The 20,149-nt window shown below is 41.8% G+C and overlaps 2 long non-coding RNA genes across 2 annotated transcripts in view; one reads left to right on the forward strand and one right to left on the reverse strand.

Moving 5' to 3' along the window:
- Nucleotides 1–20,149, reverse strand: part of LOC135204732 (uncharacterized) — a 267,367-nt gene that overhangs the window by 124,830 nt on the left and 122,388 nt on the right. The window lies entirely within an intron of this gene.
- The window catches only part of LOC135204731 (uncharacterized), a 442,014-nt gene continuing 438,234 nt past the window's right edge, over nt 16,370–20,149 (forward strand). Inside the window, exon 1 of the long non-coding RNA XR_010312317.1 lies at nt 16,370–16,505. This is a non-coding gene — a long non-coding RNA (uncharacterized LOC135204731). The remainder of the gene's footprint in view (nt 16,506–20,149) is intronic.

A 20,149-nucleotide genomic window follows, 5' to 3' on the forward strand; every position in this document is an offset into this window, starting at 1 on the left:
CTCAAAAAAGCAGCGAGGGACGGATGCGATGCTACGGGATGCGCCATGTTGACTGCTTTGAAAACTCGCGGGGTCCGGCCCAGGTGATAAAGGCCATGCTGGTCACCGGGACTACTTAGGGCGGCGGTTGGATTTGGGTGTTGTGCAGCCTGGGAAATTGGTAATTGGCTCCCAAAACTGTAGGTAAATAATGACGGAATAGGCTACGTGTCACCCATGTGAATAAAGTGCGGTATCGTAACGGAATTCGCAGAATCAAAGGCAATGGGGGCTTGGTGAGGGTTTTAGAGAATACAGTTTTGAAAATTCGCGGCGCGGAGGAGCCGCCATGTTTGTTTGGTTGGCGTGCGGCCAGGGAAATTGGAATTGTTCGCAAAACTATAGGTAAATAATTACGGAATACGCATACATCGACACCTATGTTAATAAAAGTGGTATCGTAACGGGAATGACATTAGCGTAAGCAATGGGGCTGGGGCGGGGTGTTAGGGGTAGAAGACACATTGCCTTTTTTAAATGTTCGCGCCATGTTTCGAGGGTTTAGGTCGTGAGAGGTCGGGGTCGTAGGGACTAGTGGCGGATGGATTTGGGTGGCGTGGCGGCCCGGGAAACTGGCCCGGTAAACCATAAACTACCCCAAAACATTAATGTGTCTCTACACTGGGAATTGAGAGTTTTATCGTCGTAAACGTCCGAGGCCATTTCCCCACCCCAAAAATGACAATTTGTCGAAAATTGCATTTTCCTAACTATACAAACCTGAGGTCCTTTAACAATAGGAAGTAGCTAGCGGCAGCTGGAACGGTCGTAAGCTCGAACAAGGGGAGAACGGTAGTTAACTGCTTGTCCGACAGTCGCGCGCCGCGCGACGGTAGGTAAACAAATCACTTTTGCTTTGGCCCATGCAAAATACGCAGAGTGAGGGGTGGCATGAGGAGGGACTATATGTAAAGGACCTCAGGTTTGTATAGTTAGGAAAATGCAATTTTCGACAAATTGTCATTTGTTCCGATACGTAATACAAACCATCGGTCCTTTAACAATAGGATTCCTCCCACTCACTTCTTGGTGGGAGGAATCTGAGTCTTTTGATGAACAGACTGGTGTTCGTCCATCCCTGGAATGCCTCCTGGTCGTAAGAGCGAGGGAGGGATCCAAGCCTCTGTCCGATTGATCGGGGTGTGCACCGCAGGATCAATGGTCAGACCTCTGGGCCGAGTACTAAGAGAGAGGCAAGCGTATCTCTTCGTACCAGCAAGCAAGAACTTGTTCCTGTTTGCAAGAGGCAACATAAAGTATGGGTTGTCTCAAGCTGGCATCCACTTCCTCCCCTTGTTGGAGGAAGTGGTGGATATACGCTCCTATCCCTAGTGAAAGGGATAGGATGGGGCTCTGTTGAGTAGCTACCTGCATCTTGTCCTTATCCAGCAGGGTGACGACCGGTGTCCCTCTAACCACAGGTAGAGGGGAAGAAAAAGATGGGAAGAGGAGCCAGTCACACTCTCATTCACCATCCATTCTTATGGTCACACCAGGACTCGATGCTGTTCAGCCTGCGAGGGTCTGGTTTCGCTACACAACGTGTTGAGCAGCCACCACGGGTCCCAAGGAAAAAGATCCAAGGACCTGTGGGCAATATCCCGAAGGTAGAAGGAAGGGCATGTGGTCTGGTTGGACCAGACCCCTGCCTTCAGTACCTGCGCCAAGGAGAAGTTCTTGCGGACAAGGCAGCATCTCCTTCGCATCGAAGGCGGTGAAGTCCATTAGGGAGGGGATTGTGAACGACTCGAACCATCGTCAGGGACCGAAGGGTTCTGAGTCTTCGCTACGAAGTTCGGTACGAAATCGAGCGTCACGGATCCCCATCCCCTGGTGCTTGACTTCGCAGGAGAAGTCATGCAGTTCCTCAGAGGAAAAGAAGGAAATAGTCGCATGACCTATCCCTCTTCTCACTTCGGTGATGTCCAGTACCCATACTGGTCTGTCCGTTAGCAACGAAGTCTCTCGCATCCTCCTATCCCCATGCAGCGAAGTTCTCGGTAGTGGATAGGACACCGACACTCCATGTGGGTGTCAATGGTATGGGTACTGTGACAAGCTATTAAAACGAAGTAATGGTTGCTGTGTAACAACCGAACTAAGTCAACAGCGTAGTTCGTAACTGACTCGGGGCGCTCTGACAGCTGCCGACTGACTGCGTTCGGTAGGAGGCAAGTTGTCAAAGCATCCGAGTAAGTCACGTGACCTTCGCCTTTAAAGGGTTTATTGCCGAGAGAACCAAACAAATGATGTATTTGTTTGTCATCAATGCCGGACAGCGAGGTGATGATTCTACTTAAGGCATGGTACCCAAAACAGCGAAAGTCAATTGCCTTCTAGAGACCGAGGTCCCTGAAGGTAAAACATCTCATGTTTGTTGAATCTCGCTAAGGAGAAACAACACTATGTACCGTTGAAGACGAAGGTAGATATTGAATGCAACCTACGTCTTCACATATGAATCGAGAGAAGGATCTCAGATTCATAACCTGTGCTTACAAATGACTGAAAACGCTAACCGCTATTTCATTGCTGTCCGGTGAGAAGTCGTAGTTGCAATGAAAGCGGGGCGTTCTTCGGTAATGAAAACACAGGTTAAAGCCGCCTGAAGAACTGCTTCTCATGGGCTGAACATTTGGAAGTAGAGCTGTCCAGGTCGGAGAGTAGGCGATGTCTTCTGACACATCTTGTAATTCGGGTTGAACAATGAACAATTGTACACCTACGAATACGAGATATTTTGAAGACAAACTCAGATGTCGCAAAATCATTCGCATTATCGCAGTGCGATTGCAGGGGCGGGAGACTTGTACAGACTTCTGTTACCGTGCGGTAAACAGAAAGATGAAAGAGTCCAAGAGATATCTCTGTTGAAAATTCTCGCAATGTCGAAGGCGATGGAATCTAGCGTCACAGCAGTAGATGGTCCTTCATTATTGCGAGAATCCCCGTTAATCAGAGACCTAAGTCCATGATTGTTGGGCAGAGATACGGTTCGGTAGTCAATCAAAGCAGGGGAGAGAGAGACATACATGACCGTGAATCTCGGAGGCCCAGCTGATACTGAGCTGCTATCAGGCAGTTCAATACGCAGTGGTTGAGCCTGCTGACTCGTCATCCTGAGTTGCCAGGTAATCCATTATTCCACGAAGGAATGCGTTCGGCTAGAACTACCGAGCATAAAAGATATGCTCGGGCAATTATATTTAGGCGAAACGAATTTCGGTAAATATAAAAGTTGAAATGGTGTTGTCGTGACAAAACCATAAGTATATAAAATTGAAACTGAAAAACTCCTGGAGGTTGCAGGCAACCCCGAGTTGCAGTTCAATTAGAATACTTCTCGTCTAAGTCGCAATCCGTAGATTAACTAGGATATGCGCCTACCCCTCGGACAATTCAACTGCTTAGCAGAATCATGTCGCGAGGTTAATATACGTAGTATATTTGTAGGATTCTGAACAACGATCTCCATCCTAAATTCTTTCCTTCAGAAACAAATAAGGATTGGAGATCGACCACCTTCGTTCTCTATCAAAGAGAGTGAAGGAGAAGTCTTCCTCGAAGGAAAGCTTCAAGGTGAACAGAATACTAAGACGATAGTTCAAGCCAAACTGGATATTCCCGTCCGATCTCCTCTATTCCAGGTTGGTCGCCTACTGTGAGATAGTTTTCTTTCAGCAGCAGTCTTCTTCACAATGCTAGAAATTCCAGGGAATTCGAGCATAGGCGAGGTTCCCGATTATCGTGTAACATATCGGGGATTCTCGTCTCGCTCACTTTGGACCGTGGTCTCGGGCGTAGTTGTTTGAAGATCGTAAAAAACTCGAACACTGAATGCGCTAGAAATTCCGTAGAATTCTAAGCAGTCTGCGAAACCCCCACCGAATTCGTCAAACGATATCGGCTGGTGGTCCTCTCGATTCCCGTAGAAATCGAGAATGAGGCAGGATTCCTCCTCAACGACCGGGGCTTACGTCAGGTAGGACCCGAAGGTCCCCCCGGTAGCGCAGTCCCGAACGTGGGATCCTACAAAGAAATCTCTGTAGGATCCTTCCCCTTTCCCTCGTAGCCGTAAGGAGAGAGGGAATGGGGGAGGAATTGGATACTCGCTCGCCTTCCCAGTGGAACTAGCAGTTGGAGAAGAGTAGGGGAGCAGCCATCGCCTTGCGGCGATGGCCTCTCAGAGTCTGGGAAAACGTATCGTCAGGAGAAAACGTTTTCCCGCGGAGGGTTACGAACTCTCACTGTAGGTAAGGGTCTGGCCGCCACTGTGAACGTCGTTCTGGGTGGGGCTGATCGACACCTGACAGGAGAGAGCCGATACCGTCCTCCGACTCATTCCAGTCCTCGTCGAGGTCGAAACCTCTCAAGAGGACCGAAGGAGTATTTAAATACGGTGTCCGAAGACACGTAGAAACGCCGCTGTCGCAGTAGAGGAGTGGAAGTAGCTTGATCGACCGGCCAGAACTGAGAGAGCCTTCTTGTCCGGAGACGAGAGACACTGGTTCGAGACAGAATCGGCAAGCTCCGATCGCGGCAGACCCACCGTCGGTTTGGGTTCCCTCTCGGGCCCCAAAACGACTCGAGCAGAGACTTGTGGGCTCGCTGGTGGGAGCGGCAATCCTTCCGCAGGGTCATTATGCTGACGAATCAGCTTAATGACTTCTGCAAATTCCTCTGTATCTCGGGAGTACCGCGTCTTGCGGAGTAGGACCGTCCAGTCCCTCCAACAAGAACAGATCCCGAGATACTCCTCCTTCAGAAGGAGGAACAGCGGCAGACCCTGACGGTCGCCTCCAGCTAATTGCGCGTATGTCCTGGTCGGTCCTAGAACCGTGCCTGGTCCATACGGCGTCATAGCGGGATCGCGAGCGGCGCACCTCTCGCGATCACTCATAGGTACCTCGCTCCTCCCGGTGTAGCCCGAGGAGGTTGAAGGTACAGGAGAGGCAGACCTGACGCTCCCCCCTAGCTCGCTGGCAGGACCACGTGCTTGGAGGGCTGCTGCTGATCGTCAACCCGCGGTGGCGATCGAGCAGCAGGCCTAGCCTTGCCGCTCGCCTGGGGCGAGAGGCTTGGCTGAGAACGTCGACGCTGATCTCTAGCGTCAGGCGAGCTGTTGCTGGTTACCGTCTCCGCCCGGTCCCGATGGGAGAGCGGCGTCAGGTGACCTGCTAGGCTCGCTGTCGCGGTGAGACCGGCGAGCGTCCTCTCGCGCGTCGAGCCGCTGGTACCAGCCGTGGCTGGTACCGACGGCCGCGGGGACCCCCTTCCTCGCCTCAACCCGTGGCTGGTCAGCGACCGTCACGTCAACCCGAGCAGCCAGCTGGTCGCTGCGAGAGCGTCCACTGGCCTGGCGAGAGTTGTCTGCACGACACTCGCCAGTCTTCTGCTCCGCGCTTCGGTCTTGGCGGCGAGCGAGCTCGGGTGTCAAGACTTTGGCTGGACGGTCTCCCGCGGGAGACCGTCCACTCGGTACTTCTCGCTAAACCGAGAAGCCGAGGCGGATCCTGGTTTAGCGGCAGAACCGCTAGAACCAGGCGAGGAAGTGCCAGCCGAAGCTGGTACTCCTCTGGTCCCCGTCTTCTTCTCCTTGGTAGAAGAAAAGACGGGCCCTGTTCCCGAGGGAGCAGGAGGACCAGCAGAAGAGCTCCCCGAATCGCCGGAGCGAGACGGGCCCTTAGAAGGTCCCGAAGGAGCCTTCTTAGGGGAGAAAACCTGGGTACCAGCTGGTCGCTGCAAGAGCGGGCCGCTGGCCTGGCAAGAGTCACCTGAGCGTCTCTCACCAGCCTTCTGCTCCGTGCCGCGTCTTGGCGCCGAGCGAACTCTGGCGCCGAAACTTGGCTGCACGGTCTCCCAGGGAGAACGTACACTCGGGATCTCTCGCGAACGAGAGACCGAGCCAGAACCTGGCGTAGCGGCATCGCCGCTATCACAGGCGAGGAAGTACCAGAGCTAACCGATACTCCTCTGGTCCCCGTCTATCTCTTCCTTACGGAAGGGGAGACGGGCCCCGCTCCCAAAGGAGCAGGAGGACCAGCAGAAGGACCCCCCCGTCCCACCGGGGTGGGACGGGCCCTTAGAAGTTCCCGAAGGAGACTTCTTAGGGGGGAAGGCAGCCTTCTTCTTCTTCGGCTTATGGGCCTTAGAAGTCGAAGGGGAAGAGGCAGCAGCAGACGATGAAGACGAAGATGACAGCTTCCTCTTCTCCTCTTCCTCGTCAGCTCACGCAGGACAGTCGTCAGGTCCTCCATCCAGGCCGGAGCCGGGGCTATTTGCCGAAGCAACACGGGCCCGATCTGCACCTGTCCGGAAGGACCCTGGGGACTGGGAAGGACACACCGTGGGCAGGACCAGCATGGACAGGCACAGGAACCAGGAGCGACAGGAACAAGAACCAGCTCAGGAGCGGCAGGAACAGCGGAAGCGTGGAGACAGAAGGGGAACAGCCGCCCAAAAACGGGGAAACACATCAGCGGCAGGTACGGCAGGCCCAGCGATCGCCTCGTAGAATCATCGGCAGTCAGCGGAACCTGGGTCCTGGCGGCCGGTCCAGGGGCGAGCTGCTGGAACAGCGGAAGTCTGGGGCAGGCAACACGAAGAAAACAGGCGGCGGCGGCAACCCCACCTCGGTACGGCTGCGGCCCTAGTAGCGGCAGACGGCGTCATCGACACAGCATGGGGAGTGTAGACCAGTAGGGGGGGGAGCAGCATAAGCGGCCGTGGTAGTAGTGGAGACCGCCCCAGACCTCGCTAGACGCTGCAGCAGCCCGTGGATGCTAGGCACGCCCTGCCTCCGCGGTGGTCCATACCTGTCCAAGGTCGTCTCCCACGGATGTAGCACCTGCGGTAAACATAGATAGATTAGTAAGAGGGGTTCCCTCACGCACGGGGGGAAGACATGCCCCCACCCCGAACGCAAGGAAGACCCCAAATACAAAATACAACGAAGAAGCTGAGCGGGGGCAGGAGGAAGGAAGACGAAGAATCGGATACCAAGGGAGTCGCGGGAGAGCTTTCCGACGACTTCCTGGCAGATCTTCGCTTCTTCCCCACCCCCGCACAGCAGTGAAAAGTAATATGAAAATGAAACAGAATACTGCTCGATTCACTTCATAGAACTTAAAGGGGAAAAAATCAATTCCCGGGTAAGAACGGAAACTTGATTCAATAATATGATGCTATCATAAAATATATATGAAAATGAAACAGAATACTGCACTTGCGATTTCATTTTCACATAAAAAATCGTAAGGATCAATTCCCGGGTAAGAACGAAAATTGATCCAAATTAAATTTCATGCAAATAAATAAATGAAAATGAAAAGAATATTGCAATTGCGAATCCACTTTCATTGCATTCTATTATACAAAATTAAAAGGCTCGTGCCGAGCGCAATCACATCTCGGTAAACGAACGCACAGGGCAAAAAATATAATGAAAGAGTACTTACATTTTCAATTACACACTTTCGCCCAAAATACATGACTCGGCGCGAGCGCGCCCGCCCTCGGCACCGAGACATAATTCAAGGGTTCAATTCATGAAAAGAGAGGAAATCGCCGCATCTACGGCGATAACTCCATGTTGGTTCATAATTAAGTAATGAAAATGAAAACAGTGTACTTACAGTTTCATTTTCAAGTCAAACAAAAACCTTAGTAGAAAACACTCGCCGCATCTACGGCGATTACTCCATGTTGGTTCATAATTAAGTAATGAAAATGAAAACAGTGTACTTACAGTTTCATTTTCAGTCAAACAACCATTAGTAGAAAACACAATATAAAACAAAGCATACGACGATGAAGCGGGCAGAGAGCGATGGACGAACACGTCTTCACACCCACGGCCGAAAGCAAAAGTGATTTGTTTACCTCCCAGTCGCGCGGCGCGCGACTGTCGGACAAGCAGTTAACTACCGTTCTCCCCTTGTTCGAAGCTTACGACCGTTCCAGCTGCCGCTAGCTACTTCCTATTGTTAAAGGACCGATGGTTTGTATTACGTATCGGAACAAACCCAGTTTCCCCTTTGTTTTCCCTAAGCTTTCTTTTCACTAAGTCAACTACAAAAATCGTTGTTCACAACAATTATTGTAAGGTTCTCCATCTCAATTCCAAAACTGCAGTATGGCTCCACGAAAATCAATCATCCGAGGATACGAGACCCCTCCATAGTCTCATACATAGGGCAATACACAAGACAATATACAGTCACTACTAATATAGCCTATAGTCTATAAGTAACCTGTACAACTCACCTATTAAGACGGGAATCACAGATACCTACTAATATTTCAATATCAGAACTTTGAATAGAAGCACGCAGTCAATGGAGTAGCAATCAGTAGTAGTCGTAGGCGGCACATGTCTTTGAAACGGCTCCCTTGCTTGTTTTATTTTGGTTCCTGTTTCCTCCTAAGAGCCCGTTCCACAAGCACAGTTGCGGGCACACTACTACACTGTTCATGAGGTGCAAAGCTTTTTTATTCCCTTAATCATTTACTTTACTTATGCTTTAGTTCAACTTTACTTTATGTTATTTTAAAATTTGACTCTAATTCATGTCTATTTTCCCTTTTTTTTTGCCACAAAATACCCCCCAAAAATTTTAGGATATTTCTAAATTAGATATAAATACAATATTTCTACTTTACTTTTAACCAACTACTCCCTTTCATTTCTTCTTCTTTATAACTGAGGCAGAGCCGTTATAGCTACTTAGCTTTGACATCCATCCCTTTCCAGGTTAATTAAGAACATTCTTAATTTTGGGTTCTATTCTTATATATTCTCCCAGCTTTCTGTTAGGGGATGTCAGTGTCCCTAAATTTATGTCCTGGTCTGATTTTTGTAACGATTTACACATGAATAAATGTTCGGTGGTGTCCTCCTCCACTCTGCATATTTCACAGACCTCGTTCTTAAATTTGCCCCTTTAAGTTCAACATATTCAGTCTGGCTTTCATTATGATACACGAATCCTTTGTTTCCAGTTCTTAATTGTGTACTTGTTTTCCTTGAAGTTATCTATGAACCTCAGCTTCTTCATTTCTTTCCTCTTTTCTCTCAAACAAAGTCTCTTGGAAATCTTGATTTAATTCTTATCTTTATTTCCCCTTTTCAGTGCTTTTTTTGGGGGGGAACATGGTCGTGAGAACAAGAGTCTTCTTCTTCTTCTTCTTCGACTTCCTGAGAGTCGTTCCCATTGAGGAGGAAGAGTTTGTTGAATATCAAGTGTTACACAGAGTTAAACAAGGTGGAGACCATTAGCAAAGATTTATGGCATGCTAAATGTAAGATATACAATAATATTATTCATATTTTGTGTTATACTTATCAGTAGGAAATACAGAGGAGGATAAAAATAGAAATAAAGCAATAAAAATGGAATGTGAAAACGTTTTATTAAAAACATAAATGACCAGAATCATTATTAATATTAGGAGATTTTAATGGCCATGTAGGTTTCTTAGGCCACCAGAATACAGACAGAAACGGGGAAATAATACTAGAATGGATGAATGAACATAGGCTAATACTACTTAATGGAGATGACAGATGCAACGGAGTCTACACTTGGGAGAGGATGCAGATGAAAAGTGTAATAGATTTTGCTTTAGTCAATGAGAAGGTCTATGAAAATTTTGAGGAGATGGTAACTGATGAAGACAAAATGAATTTGATATCAAATACTTCGAAACAGATGAAGGTAGCCTAAAGGATTTATTTAAAAAAAAAAACTAGAAGATATGTTAATGGATAAAGACATAGACAGAATCTCAGAAATGGACTTGTCAATAAAAGAAGTAGCAGAAGACAAGTTAGTGAGAACATATAGGAGAAAGATGTAGTAGAGGAAGAAGTAGAAGAGCAACCCTGGTTCAATGAAGAAATAAGAAAAGAATATTAAGGAGAGGAAAGAGCTAAATAGGAAGAAAACGATATGAGAGAGACAATGTCGTTAAAGGAAAGTCTAGAGAAGAAAAGAAGAAAGAAGTGCAGCTATTAATAAAAGAAGAGATAACTATTATGAAAGAAAATAACAGAAGAAATAAGAAGAAACCAAACTAAAGAGCTCTGGGGAAAATATTGGTAAGTTAAGAAATAGGCAAAAAACAAGAAAAGAAGTTATACATTTGTATAATGGACAGGGAAGCAAGCTAAATGAGGCTGAAACAAAGAACGGATTAGTGAATTATTTGAGAACCATATACAGTAAACACGAAATAAAATAAAGGAAATCTGGAATGAAGAGAAAAGGATGGAATATGAGAATGAAATGGCAGAAATAGATGATTCCATAAGAATTGGAGACTAGATTCCCAAAAGTATTAAGAGAACACATGGACCCATTGATGAATGCAAAAGAAAGATAAATACCATGCAGGAAACTCTGATAACCGAGGAAAAGTCATAGCTTGTCTAAGTAAGCTCAAAGCAAAAAAAGCTGCAGGCACAGATGGAATCAAACCAGAGCTTTACAAAGCATTAATGAAGAGCAAAACCTGTATAGAAGTATTGGTTAGATGCTACAACAAAGAGCTAGAAATCAAGAAAAGCCTGAATCTTGGGAAGAAATCGAGAGCGAAAATGACAGAAAAGAAAAGGAAACCAAAGGCCAAGGATCTAAGGCCAATAGCTTTATTAGATATATTATATAAAGTATTCATGATGCTGATAAAAGATAAAATAGAAGCACACCTCAGACTGAATGGAGAAGATCACGAATGCCAAGCAGGATTCACAAGAGGGAGTATGATTGAAGATAATATCCTTACACTACAATATTGTGTAGAAGAGAGCTATAGGAATAGAAAACCTCTATGTAATAGCTATCGATTACAGTAAAGCCTTTGACTCGGTTAAAAAGAGAAGTTATGATCGAAGTCATGAAACAGTTCAAAATACATTCAAAATCATAGAGGCAGTAGCTAATATATACGAAGGGGATAGCACACTAATAGACCTAGGGGAGGGAGATGAACAGGAAATGGAAATTACCAGTGGAATTAGGCAAGGGTGCACAGGTTCTACATCACTTTTCAAATTGATGACATATTTGATAATTAGAAAAATGGAGGAGGAAGGGACAGGATCTGCTGATGATGGGTTAGTATTAGCAGGAAATATAGAAGACGCAAGGAAAAATATAAAGATTTTAACAGATTATGGGAACAAATGTGGGCTAGAAAATATAAATAAAGAGAAAAGCAGCATCATTATTTTCAATATGAAGGAAAAACCAGAAGAGATTGGGGATATAAAAGTGCGGGAGAGTATAACATATTTAGGAATAAAGGTAAACAATACTAAAATCTGTTAAGCTACAGAAAAAGGAAATGATGGGACAAAGCACAGAATTTAGCCAACCTAACGTATTCAGTGATAGAGAAAAGCTGTAAAAAAGTACTTATAAGTAAAACATACTGGGAATATAGCTCTACCATCAATCTTATATGGGACCGATGTAGTTAATTTAACAGATAAAGAAATAGAAAAAAATTGCAAAGAATAGAGAATGGGGTTTATAGGAAAATATTAGGAGCTTGTAGAGTACCGTAGTAGCCACATTAAGGGGGAGATAGAAGCATATTCCATGATAAACAGAATTATAAGTGGAAAGCTAAGTTATGTAAATAATACTATAAATGGACGGAAAGAGTTACTGAAGAAAATAATTATAGATATGCAAGAAAAGGAAAGAAAATTGGGGAAAACAGTGGAAAAGTACATGGATGGAATTAAAATCTATTTAAGAAAACTGGAAGGAATGTCCAAAACAGAAACTAAGGACAAAGCCAGAATCTGGGACACAGTAAAGTGGAAAGAAGACTTGGAAAATAATTGACCGTAAATATATATATAAAAAGAAAAATGGAAAAGTGAAATAAAAAGATGAAGAAATTTACGTCAACACTTTTGGTTCGATACTTCTCTTTAGAGCCAGAACCACTCACTGCATTTAAATATAACAAAGAGACATCAGAACAGGAACACCTGTTGTCCTTTTTGTGTTAATACAGAGGAAGACATTTTTCATTTTCTTTTATGTTGTCTTGCTTACAGAGAAGAACACCTAAGATCAATTGGCCTTCAGCAACCTTATGAAGAGAATGAAAAACGATGTTGTTGGAAATTTCCCATTTAGAGAAGAACATAATGAAATGAGGAAAGAGACTTTAAAAAAGATGTGGAAAAAAAGAGAAAAAAGAATAAAAAGAGCTCAACAATTAAAAATAAGTCTTAAGATTAAGAGGCGCCGTTGTAAAGGCATTGCCTCGACCACCAACACACAATTCCCGTCCTAATACGGCAAGTTAGCACAGGTTGTTCGCAAATTATAGATAAATGGTTAGATGGTAGAAGCAATTTTGTACATAGAGAAAATGAAAAGATAGTGAGCAAGGCTGAAGATACATCAAGAAATCTTGAAATAAAGCTCATAAACACCCAATGGCTGACAAAAGCAAAATTAATCGAGCTAGTGGACTTAACAAAAGAAAACACAATAATGTGCATCACAGAAACACACCTTAAACAGCAAAAATTACTCTTTCCATCAAGTATCAGAATGAGAGACTCAATGAGAGATGAAGACGACACCAAAGGAGAAGGTCTACTAATAATGTATAGATCCAAAGGAGAGATCCAGATGGAAAAAGAAAAGTCAGAACACAAAGACATTCTAATTGTAAATGGAAATTATAGGACAGCAATATTTAACCTAATTCTGGTCTACATGTCAACCAGTGATAAAGAAAGAAATAAACGAATATAAGCGCCTTACATGTAGCAATAGAGAAGACACAGACCTGCCTGTGGTTGTCCTTTGGGATTTCAATGGGCATTTAGGTTTCATAGGACACAAGAACTTGACCAAAATGGAAATACGTTATGGACCTAATGGAAAAATACATTCTATCGCTATTAAATGGAGATCCCAGCTGCAAAGGGGAGATAACCTGGAGTAGAGGAGATCAGAACAGCACTATAGACTTTGCCCTAGTCAACCAAAATATGTATAAAAACTTTGAATGTATGGAGATACATGAGGGAAAATATGAATATGACCTATCAGACCATCATCTCATAAAGGTCCAATTCAAAATGAACACTAAAGTAAGGAAAACATTCAGAAAAGAAACAAAAAGAAAATCAAATATTTGAAAGTTACAGAAGAGTCTACCAGGAAATACCTTGAATATATAGAGTATAAAGTAAGCCAACAAGACAGAAAAGGAGATCTAACCCAGTTGGAGGAAAACAATGAGTAAAGCCAAAGCAAATAACCTAGAGAAGATAATCAAGAAGGTTAAAGAAAGGAAAACAAGAAGAAAATAGAACCAGTATGGGTCACTAAAGAAATAAAGAAGGAAATAGCCAAAGAAGAGTATATAACAAATTAAAAAGGAAAGCCACAAGAATAGAAGAAAAGAGATACTATGAAGAAGCATATCTTAACAAAAAAACAAAAGGTATAGATAATAATAAAGAAAGCATATGAAGAAATATAAAGAAAAGGTTAGAAATGAGATAATTGAATGATAAAAAACAGACAACAGGAAAATCTGGGAATATATAGACATGCTGAGAGGAAAGACCACATCAGAAAAAGAATGGATAAGGATATACGACGAAAATAAGCAAGAGAATGAAGGGGAAAGAAACCCTAGGGAAAGTAGCTGGTAAAACGATTCTGGGAAACAAAAGTACCAAAACACAAGACGAAACAAAATAGGCGAGATATTGAGTAAAGCAAGCAAAAAGAACAAAATAAACATGACATGGAAGGAATTATGGAAAAGATTGAGGAACAAAGCATTATGAAATACCATATATCTTTAAGAGAACACATGCATGGAGTGTATGACCTAACAGAGACAGAAATTAAACCCATGTAAGAAATCAACATAACAGAAAAAGATGTAAAAAATCAACTCGAGAAAACGAAGGCAAATAAAGAGCCAGACGGAATGAAGCCAATTCTGTTCAAACTATTCTAACAAAGTACCAAACTTCAAAAAGAATTGGCAGTGTTTAAACAGCATACTGAAGGGCAGGAAAACGCAGAGAAGCTGGTTCAAGTAAAAACCAACACTTACACCCAAGAAACAACACCTACAGTCAAAGACCTTAGGCAATTGCTCTAACAAATGCATCTATACAATTTTCAAGGGGATCCTGAAAACCAAAATAGAAAAGCATATTAGAAATATAGGAAAAAATTAATGAAACTACAATACTGCATACAGGAAACATACAGAAGAAAGGACCCATTATTTGTTGTATCGATAGACTTCCAAAAAGCATTTGAATCAAGTTTAATAGAAAAATGCTCATAGAGGTCATGATGAAGTATAGGCTGCATGCAGAAGTAATAAATGCAGTGCAAAGATGTATACAAATGATGTATGTAGCCTATGCCTACCAATATAGAACAAAAGAGCTAAATGTAACTAATGGAATATGACAGGGATGCAATGGGTCAACTATATTCTTTCCTACTAATAACGTACCTGAATATAGAAAAACTAGAAAATACAACAGAAGGTTTTTAGAAATGAAGTTATAAGGATTGTGGCACTATTATATACAGATGATGGATTAATACTAGGACACACTTGAAGAAATAACAAAATCAATAAAAAACACACTTATGGAAATAGCGAGTGAATGTGGCCTAAACATAAACAAGGACAAGAGTAACATGTTAATATACAACGACTGGTATAGTATCGATGATGTGGAAAATATGGAGCACATGGAAGGAATGAAATTAGTTGAGCAGATAAGATACCTAGAAGTAACAATCAACAATATGGAAGGCTGGCTCAGACAGATAAAAAGGAACCAAATGAAGCAAAGCAGAAAGGGGCAAAATATGGCTAATGCATTCACAGTAAAAGTCGGTAATAGGTTGAAAATAGGAAAAGCTGTATTGAAAGATTAGCTATCAATGCATCCTTTCTTGAAGGCCATGGAATTCATGAAAACCCTAAGACAAAAAACCACAATTGAATTACAAAAAGTAGCAATCAAGTAATAGATAGAACAATTCTGAAAGCCCCAAGATACACAGCGATTTATGCATTAAGATCTGAAATAGGGGCCTCTTCCTTCCTTTATTCCTGCCACTCAAGGTATATATATGAAGAATAAACTATCCTATCTGAAAAGTACACTTGAGAGCGGTGGAAATAGGCCCCTAAATGAGATAACCAGGGATCAGTAAGAAAACAAGAAAACCCCCGGAAAAAATGCAAGTAAAGGAATATATGAGAGAATTAAACATAAACTTAAGTAAAATTGAAGCTGTTAAAGGTAAACAGCCTCAAAGAAATAATAATCAACTAGGACAGAAATGCATGGCAGAGAGAGATAAATGAATGATGAGACAACATTGAGTCTACAGAAAATGCTATTACAAAAACATAAGAGAAGAAATCTGGTATGACAGCACTGAAAAAACAAAACTGACCAGTAGGGCCAGACTACATAACAGAAATAGAATAAAAGGGAAAGATACAGAACGTTTGTGCTGTTAGAAAAAGAAATGAAAATTTAGAATATTTCTTACTCTACTACCCAGCATGATACAATGAGATTAGAATTAGGTAGCCATAGTTTTGTGCAGCAGCCATATCAGGAAAATGAAAAGGCATTGATGGCTAACATACTCTTCTTTGCAGATCTGCTGAGGGGGAGGTTGAAAATAGGGAAGAATGTATGAAAAGGTGGAATTAAAACAAGCAGAAAAGCCGTTTCTTTAGCAAAGTCCACTCACTACTACTACTACTACTACTACTACTACTACTACTACTACTACTACTACTACTACTACTACTACTACTACTACTACTGTGTGTCTATTAAATCTGGTGTCAACATCTGGGTAATTGACACCTCTACTACTATTACATCGGCCGGAGTACTTATCATCATTTATCCTAATTATCTCTCATGATATAAATTTTCTATATTTTCAATTATTTCTCCAATGATTATATCTAACTTTCCCCTTTTCATCCATTAGGTTTGAATCAAAACATCAAATTCAAACAGAAACCACGAACGAGAAGTCCTCAGGAGACGACGCCCAAAACGTAAACAAACCGCCATTAACGGAATCCATTATTTGCCATAATAACTACCACTAAATTATCCGATTTATTGAGAAATTATCTAAATTTTTAATTATATTCCAACTGATTGCTTACAAGTGTCCACCAATTGACTTATTAAAAAGAATGAAAACAACCGGATCCACTTCTAAACCGGAACCATAAATAAACACTCTCAAATAGAAGACGCCCAAAATGTCAACACAGCGACGCCATTGTAACTTCTATTCAAACGTCTTTTTATCTTCTTTAATAATTGCCGTCTTCGTAATCAAGACAATTCTTAATCAATCGTAATAGTTGATGAATTTCAAAGAACTGATAATTACTGTAATAATGTGAGTTATAGATGTTTATAGATAATATAATTAACCTCTAGTTAGCCCTATGGTACTCCTAGGTTACCCTATAGACCGTAGCCTTCTATGGGGTCTCAACCTGAGACTGTCTAAATGAAACGAGTCATATTTTATGATATCTCAATGATTTACTCATAGGCTAATGTTAAGTTTAGGCTATAAGTTTCTGTAGGATCTCATTACAGTAGGCTACAGGATGCCTGTATCCTGTATCCTGGCCTACTTTATCCCAAGACTGTTTAGTCCAATGATGCTGAGTGATTTTGTAATGATTTAGTCTATAACCCTATAGCGTAGGCTAGGCTATAGCCCCATGTCCTAGGGTGCAAATTGTGTTTTGTTGTTTATTTTTTACAGGTATTTTCCTAATGATGAAGGGGTTAATTTCCAAGAAACCCATCGTTTGTTGGAGTAATAGCATCTCAAATGTAGTCTTACCTACTCTAGGTAATCAGTACCTTCCTCATATACATGGTAGCCTCATTATACTCTAAATATATGTGGTATAGGGTAAACAATCGCAGTCGATCCATCGTCATGGCGTGGCTTGGCCTTATTCACTCGATATTTAATTGGTGAAACAAGAATACAAGTACATCTTTAAGCATACCATTCAAAAGATTGAAGTTTGGTCAACATAATGTGATATATGAAAGCCCCATACAAACTAAAATAGGCATGTGAGCTATTTGTAAAATATGTTTTCAAGGCAGTTTTGAAATCCAATATGGCGGCAATCACATGGCTGGCCCCTCTAACCACAGACAATGCCCCATCTTTCCCAGCCTTCCCAGCACTCATTTGAACAATGTTAGCGTATATATGTAATGTTTATTGATCTTATTCAAGATTGCAGTTGTAATCTGCACAATAAAACAACATTTTGTTGCCTATATTAGTGAAAGTGTGAAACTTTTTATTCCTGGGGTCCTGGTTTGAACTGAAATTCTTTTTTACCTTGTAATCGATGGTTTTATCCTTACTGCCATCACAACTGCAACTCCACAGTGCTTATTTGATTGTAACTATACACAGGTTTTGGGTCTTAATTCACTCCAAATTTCACTTGAACACGTTGCAGTTCATGCTTCCTAAGCGCTCACTACATAAACACAGTTACAGGCAGCACACGAGTACACGGTTTTATGAGGTGCAAAGCTTTATTCCCTTAATTGTTTACTTTACTCATTATTTAGTTTAACTTGACTTTGTTACTTCAAAATGTTTATTTAATTCATGTTGATTATCCCTTTTTTGCAACCAAATTAACCCCCAAAAATTACAGATATTTCTGATGTACCTTTACAAGCAGACGACGCGACAAAAAATGGCTCATCGTTGCCAATATAGTGGAGCTTCGCACATACGCCGATGCATTGACAAACCGTTTCCATGAATTCTAGTTGTCATAGTAATGCAGCAATGATAAAATTGCTGTAAATAATATATACTTAATCTATTACGTACTACAAATAGATACGCTAATTTCACTTATTTACCCGGTTTTGTGTAAGTCTTATACCCAGTATGGAGGGTAACCACATACCAATTGGCAACACTGATAAACAATTGACGACTGCGAAGAATGCCGGAGGTACCGTTCACAAGCAAAACTGTTGATATTTGAGTCAGGAATCTAGTACTTTTTCAACAACGATATTTTCAAATTATTAATCATGAATATGTAAAAATATTTATGCAATTCATGACCTTATACTGCTGTTTAACTATTTATTTAAATAATTATCTAGTGCATGCTTCTTCTTCTACTAAAAATTGTAGTTCCCTTGGATTAGTCGTGGGTGGAAGTCATTGTTTATGATTTTTGTGAAGAGAGTGCCACAGCGTCTATGGGTACAAGTGGTGTGCGGATTTAGCACATGGAATGGGAAGTTTATTGACACAAGCGACTCTGCAAACATCGAGATGGCGTCAATCTTCTAAATATTTGGAGTTGCAAGTAAATATTTTGAAAGCGTCATGAAGATATGTGTGCACTGCGTAGGGCCAGACTTTCATTAACCTCTGTTTAATCTTAAAATGTGAGATTAATTTCTAACTTTGGAGAAAATGCTTATTTCGAAAGGAGAGTAGAGGTCTTGAGCTCTTGTTCTCACCACCAACAACTTGTGACTGATGCCCATCTCTGGTGCTAGGACGTGTTAAAGTACTTTTTCAGAGGGTGGCTTCACACATGGTGGAAACTGGATCCGCTAGTCCAGTCGGTTGTTTCCCCTAGTGGTCATTGTTTGTCATTGTTTTGGTTTGGAAATCAGCTGATGGTGAATACGAGTTTATTTTGCTGTACTTAATACAATTTTGAGCAAATTTTCTTGCTTCTAGTTAGCATAAGTGAATATCGAGATACTTTACTTATATATATGGGACAAGGTCATTTTTCGTTATATGATGCGTTTATAAGTCGAAATGTGTCCTAAATACGTCTCTTTGTGAACTAAATTATTTTCTTCATAATAGATTGTGTTGGGGGCATGTTTATTGTGTAAAGAAATTTATTGCGTTTGCTATTTTCACTTGATTTCATTGTGATACGAGCTTTACATTTGTTGTACGTTATCAGCATGAAAACAACAGTAAAATTTGTTTTTTCATGGCAGGTACTACTGATTAATATAGTTTTCTTTCAATTTTATCTATAGTTGTGTTTGATGTCATATCAAAGTTTATGGTAGTTTCATCCTTGTTGCCGATGCATGATAGTCATTAGCAATTTGATCATTGTTTTCTCAGCTTCAGCTACAGCTTGCAGTTTAAATTTAACAGTATATTACCTTGCCGATCTTGTATCCATAGCAAATTACATAGAAATATATCAGTCCTATTTTACATAACATCATTTATGACATAACTACGGTGATTGTTTACAGTAGTTGAAATACAAGGAAAAGGATGTTGTTATCCGATTTGGTTGTACTTAGCAATAAAGTAGTTTCTCATTCAGTTGTTCATGGCTGTACACATTTACCAAGTGTAACATTCACCTTTAATTTTTTTAACCACTATTTAATTAGAGGGGTTAAAGATATGGAAGAAAAGAAAGAAGTTAAAAAACTAATGTAATTTTGCTGCTTCTCTGCTGCCTGATTTGTATGCTGCTGCCTGCACCCCACTGCCTGCGAAGTTTAAAAATATTTTTCAAAATATTGTCATATCAGTACTAATTGCTAACCCCCATCTTAAAGTCGGGATTATCGTAAGACGAATGATTGTATCTTGCACTACCTATAAATATGTTCTCCGCAATTGTTCCTCTATGGATGATTGCCAAACCCTCGGTCCGCTTAAACATTAGTAATTACTTTCAGCGTAGGCTAGACTATGGTCATTAAACTCTTGAACAAGGTGGTTAGGTGGTATCTACCATATGGTAGGTGTTTATCCCCACCTGCCCGAATGTAAACACTCCACTTTGCTTTCAACCATCTTCCAGTGAAGACATATGTTAGTGAGCTCTCGATGAATAGCCGTTAATCACAATTTGTTCCTACATGGTATGCAAACCCTTAGTCCTTTACATTAGGAATTACTTTCACCACAGGCTGGAATACGTCCGTTACGGGGGGCCGGCCGGCTAATGCCATTTTTTAAGGACAGGACTTTGA

This window comes from Macrobrachium nipponense, chromosome 47, assembly GCF_015104395.2.
Source record: "Macrobrachium nipponense isolate FS-2020 chromosome 47, ASM1510439v2, whole genome shotgun sequence".
Classification (NCBI taxonomy): Eukaryota; Metazoa; Arthropoda; class Malacostraca; order Decapoda; family Palaemonidae; genus Macrobrachium; species Macrobrachium nipponense.